We start from the raw sequence: 6,504 nt of genomic DNA, 5'->3' as shown, positions 1-6,504 counted from the left end.
TTGAGTATCTTTATAGGAGCAAGTAACAGTATGGAAGTTGTATTTCATATTTCCTTCTTGTTTTTCTATCTGGTACCCCTCTTTATGGTGTCTAAGCATTCATTGGCTTTTGCAGGTTTCCATTGAGGATGCAAGGAGGATTCTATTGGATATGAACTAGGGACACATGCCCTCCTTTGTTGAGAGACCTTGGTGGGTTCTTCTCACATGTTTTATGATTATATTCAACCTCCAGTTGTACCTCACTAATTGTTCCATTCTAACTCTTGTATTTTCTTGGTGGACACCTCCTGGCTTGGGTCCATTCTAAACAAGCATACAGAGAGTCTATCCCTAGAACAGGTAAGAAAACCAAGATGGGTTGTGTGTAATTAGGATAGTTTTGTTTCAAGAAAGATGTGTGTTATTGTTTTCTCTTTTCATTTACCTCTAGATGTAGCTAACTATTGTTTGGTTAATTTCTCATTCCCTCACAGGTAACCCACTACTCACATGCCTGTGAGCATGATGAGGCTTCAGTTCCACACCTGGCTCATCTAACAATCGTTCCACTTCCAGGTTGGTCTCATATTCGTGAGTCATCTTCTCATATTAGTCCCATACCATTGCTACCTCTTCGCCTTTGAGGTACTTTCTAGGTTTTTCAAGTTCACTGCCACCCATCAGGGTATTTTTAATTTTCCCTCAGGGTATATACTAAAAAATGTTAGGGAGTAGTGACATTTCCTGAATTAGTTTCATTTTTGTTTTCTTTTTCATTCCTGGGAGAGGGTCTTCCCCTCCTGAATTTATCGGTGGATCCAAAGGTGCCACTTCCATATTATATTTTATTGTAACTGGTAAATGGCACTACTCCATTTACTTGTACATTTTTGGTTTCATTGTATAGATATGAACTACTTAGTTTAGGTTCCTTTGACTTGTGAATCCCTTTATAATCTAAGAAAGGTTTTTCCTATATGCATGACTATCGATTTCAATGTTATTTTACTGTTAGTTCCTTGCTGTATCGAGGGATGAGTTTTTTGGTGATGAATGATGATTAAGGATGCCTTTTTGTAATTTCGATATTATACATCATACTATAACTGATAGCTCTTTCACAGTCTCTCTCAAACGATTTTCATTATTTTCCTATGGTTTGCCTCTATATACATCTTCTTCCTAATGTTTACTTCGTGATATGGTTTATGAATAAATTTCACGAGATAAGCTTGTTTGTGATTCTCCTTGCTTGCATCTCCATTAAATTGGAAAGCTTGATTCCATTACCAGAGTTAACCTTTATGACCAGCGTGCCAATATGTTGAGTCAACATTGTTTATGCATAAAATGCACAATCATACTTTTTTTTTCCAAAGGAAAAATCATAATCTTTCATTATGAGGAAAAATTGCATCTAGTAGATGCCCGTTGGCATATGCAGTATCTGAAGATCATATGGACCTTTGTACAATAATAACAGTAACAAAAATATGGCATTGCCATTTCCAGTATCATCATGTAGAACTTTGTCTCTATAACAGCAAAATAATAAATATATACATATGGTTGAGGCTATGCATTTGTCAGAAAATAAACTAAAACTTAGGGCCTTTCCACCCTATAGTATTCCATGTCTATATATGGGCTATGATGATATTGATAGATCTATGAATCCTGCTGTTCAACGATTATCCATAAGCCTTGGGGAAGTAGCGAGCCCTCCTTGGAAAGCTTGTCAGCATCTTCATTGTGTTCCCTATATATATGTTGACAAGAGACCATATTAAAACCTGTTTTGAGATTGTATACTTCATCCAAAATATTTTGAAGAGATATAGCATGACAATGATTTTTTGTATTGAACCAATTGATGATGATTTGATTGTCTCCAAAAATCTATATGGAAGTGAAATTATGTGCAAGTGCAAAGTGGAGCAAATGTCTTTGAGTGATAAGTTCAACATAGTTATTTTTTCCTTCCCCAAGTCCTAATTGAACTTTGTAGAAATGTTGGTCCGAGAGGTATAAATAGAATCCCCCTCTGCTGCCATGGGGTTGTGCAGCCCCGTCAAAGAAGGCCCATGGCCGAGATTTTTCAATGTGACCAGGTCCCAAAATTTTGCAAGAGTGTGACAGATCCTCTTTAGGGATATCATGGAAGACTGCCACTGCCTTGGCAATGAGCAGAGGCCAACAGACGGACTCATTCTTAAAGATAAGGCAATTTTGAGCGAGCCATAAGGTCCAGCATATAATTAGGGGTAAACATTGTGCTTTTTGTCTCTGGTGAACTATAATCCATTTGTTCCAAGCTTGAAGAATTGAAGTACCCTTCCATGCATTCCTCAATGAGAGTTGATGTGTAACAGAATGCCAGAATTGAGTGGCAGATGGACAGAGCAAGAATAGGTGCTCATTTGTTTCAGTTGATTATTTGCATAGAATACACCAGCTCGGCCCGTATATGGATCTGTGCATAAGAGCTTCTCCTGTGGGAGTTTTGTTACTTAAAACACTCCACATAAAGAGACGGGCCCGTGGAGGAGCTTTCAATCTCCATAGCTGCTGCCACCATTCAATAGTATGCACAGGCTTACAGGTCTGAAGAAGATGGTTATAACCTAGTTTGGGGATGTATTTCCCATGGTCAGCTGGTGTCCATACTAATACATCAGGGTCCTGATTGAGGGTTATATGTGCTTCGGACAGAGCCCCAAGATATAATTCCCATGTGTGCTGCCAATGCACAGGAATGTTTAGCTCTTGTGCTGATCACCAACGCTGACTAAATATGGAGCTATGCTCATGATCGGAAATCTGAGCGATCATCATGATGTTCATGTGTTTAAGATGTTGTAATAGATCCGGGGGTAGGAGATATCTATTACCCTCACCTGTCCAAGGATCGATACCCAAGCGCATAGATGAACCATTATTGATGCGCCATGCCAATCCAGCTCTAATGAAGGGCATTGTTTGTAATATTGCTTTCCATACAATGGATATTCCCCCACGAGGCGAGTCTTATGAGCAGACCCAGTCCAGAGTCTGTTGTGGCCAAATGTATTTATGGTATGTCACAGTCATCCAGAGGTTTTTTGTAGTGAGAAGAGACCAGCTCATCTTGGCTACAAGAGCTTGGGCAAAATACGGCAGATCTTTTAACCCCCACCCTCCCCATTTCTTTGGCAGGGAAATCTACTTCCAGCTTACCCAAGCAAATGTTTTATCTTCCTTATGGCCATTCCATAGATATCGACAACATATATGTTGTATACAACTGAGAATTCCCCGAGGGATCCAGGCAAGAGACATCCAATATACCAGGGTGGCTTCCAGAACAGATTTAATTAGGACAAGTCTCCCTGCTCTTGAAAGTAATCTATGGTTCCAAATTTTTAACCTATTCTCAAGTTTTATCGCTAACCAGATCGAGTCAGTAATCTGATAGTTGTGGGGTTTTATCCGGAAACCCAAGTATTTGAGACCATCTGAGAGGTTGTGTGGTTGGTAATGAAAGTATAGTTGGGCTGCTCTGACCTCCTGTGGGGTAGTATGGGTCAGAGTAATCGTAGATTTTGTCTGATTTGCAGCCATACCTGTAGCTTTTTCAAAGAGGGTTAGAATCTCATGGAAGGAGGCCGAGTCCCTGATGCTACCATCCAGGAATATCAAGACATCATCAACAAAGAGAAGGTGTGTGAGGTGGCAGAGCTCATTCATTCTCAGGCCTTTGAGTCTGCCCTCCCTTTTTGCAGAGGCGATGAGCCTACTGAGACCTTCCATCACTAAAAGGAACAGAAGAGGAGACAAAGGACACCCCTGCCTCAGCCCTCATTCAGCATGAAAGAATTGGGATGCCAAGCCATTAATTAGAATGATGAAGGAGGTTGTGTTTATGTAGCAGATAATCCAGTTTATGAATGCTAGAGTGAATCCTAAGTGGATCAGGATCATCTTGATGAAGAGCCAGTTTACCCGGTCAAAGGCCTTGGCGAGATCAATCTTGAGAATTATGCTTTTCATATTCTTAGATTTTATAGAATGAATGGCTTCCTAGGTTGTGCCTATGGCTTCATGGATCTACCTGTTATGTAGGAAAGCAAATTGCTCAGGGGAGATATGGTGGGATAGTATGGGATGAAGCCAGTTTACTATGATCTTAGCAATGATTTTGTATAGGGTATTGCAGATTGAGATGGGACGGAAATCATTGAAGGATGCAGGGAAGTCTGATTTCAGGATGAGTGCAATGAAGGTGGTGTTGATGGCCTCATACATTCTTCCAGATGTCCTGCACTCTTCAACAACATTGAGAAGGTCATTCCCGATGAGGTCAAAAAATGCTAAGTAAAATTCAATAGGCCAACCATCCGGCCCAGGGCTTTTATCTTTCTGGAACCATTTTAGTGTCCCTTCAAGTTCATCTCTAGTGATTGGTGAAGTGATCTCATCAGTCGTATCCTGATTAACAAATCTGGGGAAATTCCCTGCTACTTAGATGATCTCAGCAAGGTTTGAGACAGGAGGTTCCTTAAAAAGTTGTTGGAAGTGTGATATGCCCAGCTGTGAGAGCTGGTGGAAGGTTTTTGCTATACCTCCATCAGGGATGGGTAGTTGCCAAATAGTATTGGAGGCTTTCCTTCCCTTGGAAAAATTATGGAAGTACCTAGTGTTCTCATCCCCAGCTTTGAGCCAGATAGCACGGCTCTTGAGTCTCCAAGTTTCCTCTCGTTCCTTCAAGATTTTTTCTCTTTTATTTTCCAATTCAATCAGGTTTGATTTGGCTTCAACACATATGAAACCCCTGTTGTTGTCATCATTAAGGTCTGCCAAGGCTGATTCCACAGAGGAGAGGATATGGATATCCTTCTGTTGTTTTTCCTTAGCCCACTTGATAGTGAGCTTCTTGAGCTGAAGAAGGTTTTGACAAAATCCTTCAGCCCATGTATGATACTGTGAGGGTGGGTTTTGTGTCTAGTGGTTGGTGACCAGCTCGATGAAGGAGGGATCTTGAAGCCAGACAGAGTTGAACTTGAATGGGGCCTTTGGTTTGATTGGCAGACTAGATACTTCTAAGTAGATAAGTGAGTGGTCAGATATGCCTCCTGACCCAACCCACTGCCTATAATGAGATAAATACGACATCAATTGATCCTTAATGACAAACCGATCCAGTCTTCTGGCGAGGGCGGCCTCCCCAACCCTTCTATTCCTCCATGTAGGCAGTGGCCTATTCATAGTAACATCTGTAAGATGGGCATGTTCAAGGATATTTTCTAGGGTATCAAAGAGTGGATCAATCTGAGCCGATGATCTCTAGGACTCACTGTATCCAATAGAAAAAGTGAGGTCCCCTCCCAAGATGAAGTTGTCAGTAGTGGACAGGGAGAGATTGAGGAGGTGGCTGTAGAAGGCCTCCTGCCCTTGGCACGACCCATAAACATTCATGACACAGAATTCCATTCCCAATTCCATAGAGAATGCAGTGTCATACTTATTTTCTTCATTAATGTTTAATGTACAAACTTTAATTATGGTGTGCGATGTTTTTATAATGGAGCTCTATGGGTATTGTTGAGTCTTATGAATGTATGGCTGCTCTATTTTAGGTCATCTACAATTATCCTCCACAGTATCATTGTATTCTTATTTCCTGGAGGTTATGTTTGTGTTTATACCCATAACTGAGCACCCGAAATGTTTTTTCTAATGGAGATGTTCATGATCTGAAACTTATTGTGTATTTGTATGTCTTTTCTAGTTCTTATACAACATCAGAACATCTCTGAATAATTTATACTTTTGAATAATTTTGCATATAAATCTATCATACAGTCAGTTTTTCTTTAATGTTTAGTTGTTGTTATATCTCTTATCTCTAGTGTAATAATTTATTCGAATACGAAGCAATAGTATAACTCTAAGTCCTCTATGTAGCATATATTGGCTAGGTATTTCATGTACAACGTTTTTGTCTTATGGGAGCTCCCTTAGGCTCAAGATTAATAAATGGTTTTCCTACCTATAATGCATTTCCAACTTTTACTTGTTTTTGTTTACATGCTTCCATTTTAAGCATTATTACGACACCTATTTACTCCATGGTATTGATTCTCCTTTTCCTCTGTGCTGGTTATGAACTACCAGCTCCTAATTTCTAGGTTGAAAGTTTGCAAAACTTTACCAGTCTTGACCTATTGATTGAGATACTATTCTTATATATAACCATTGATCAATATGAGCATGTGGGTATACATTTCTATATCCCTTAGCCTTAATTTATATATTATAACACGTGCATGCTCAGCTAGTTGTGAGGAATTCTACAACTTGCTTTCCCAATTTAACTCTAAATTAGTACACACATTAGAACTAAAAGTTTTTAGATGGGAGGATTACATACCACCGAGCAACTGAATACAAAATTACACCATCAATACAACCCACACTCTTAAAATGAATGATGATGATGATGATGGTGGTGGTGGTGGTGGTGGTTAATGTCCACTGAGACCA

Source organism: Pinus tabuliformis, chromosome 7, assembly GCF_031772625.1.
Source record: "Pinus tabuliformis cultivar Carrire ecotype Pingquan chromosome 7, CPIR1, whole genome shotgun sequence".
Lineage (NCBI taxonomy): Eukaryota > Viridiplantae > Streptophyta > Pinopsida > Pinales > Pinaceae > Pinus > Pinus tabuliformis.
Note: the sequence above shows the minus strand (reverse complement) of the source record.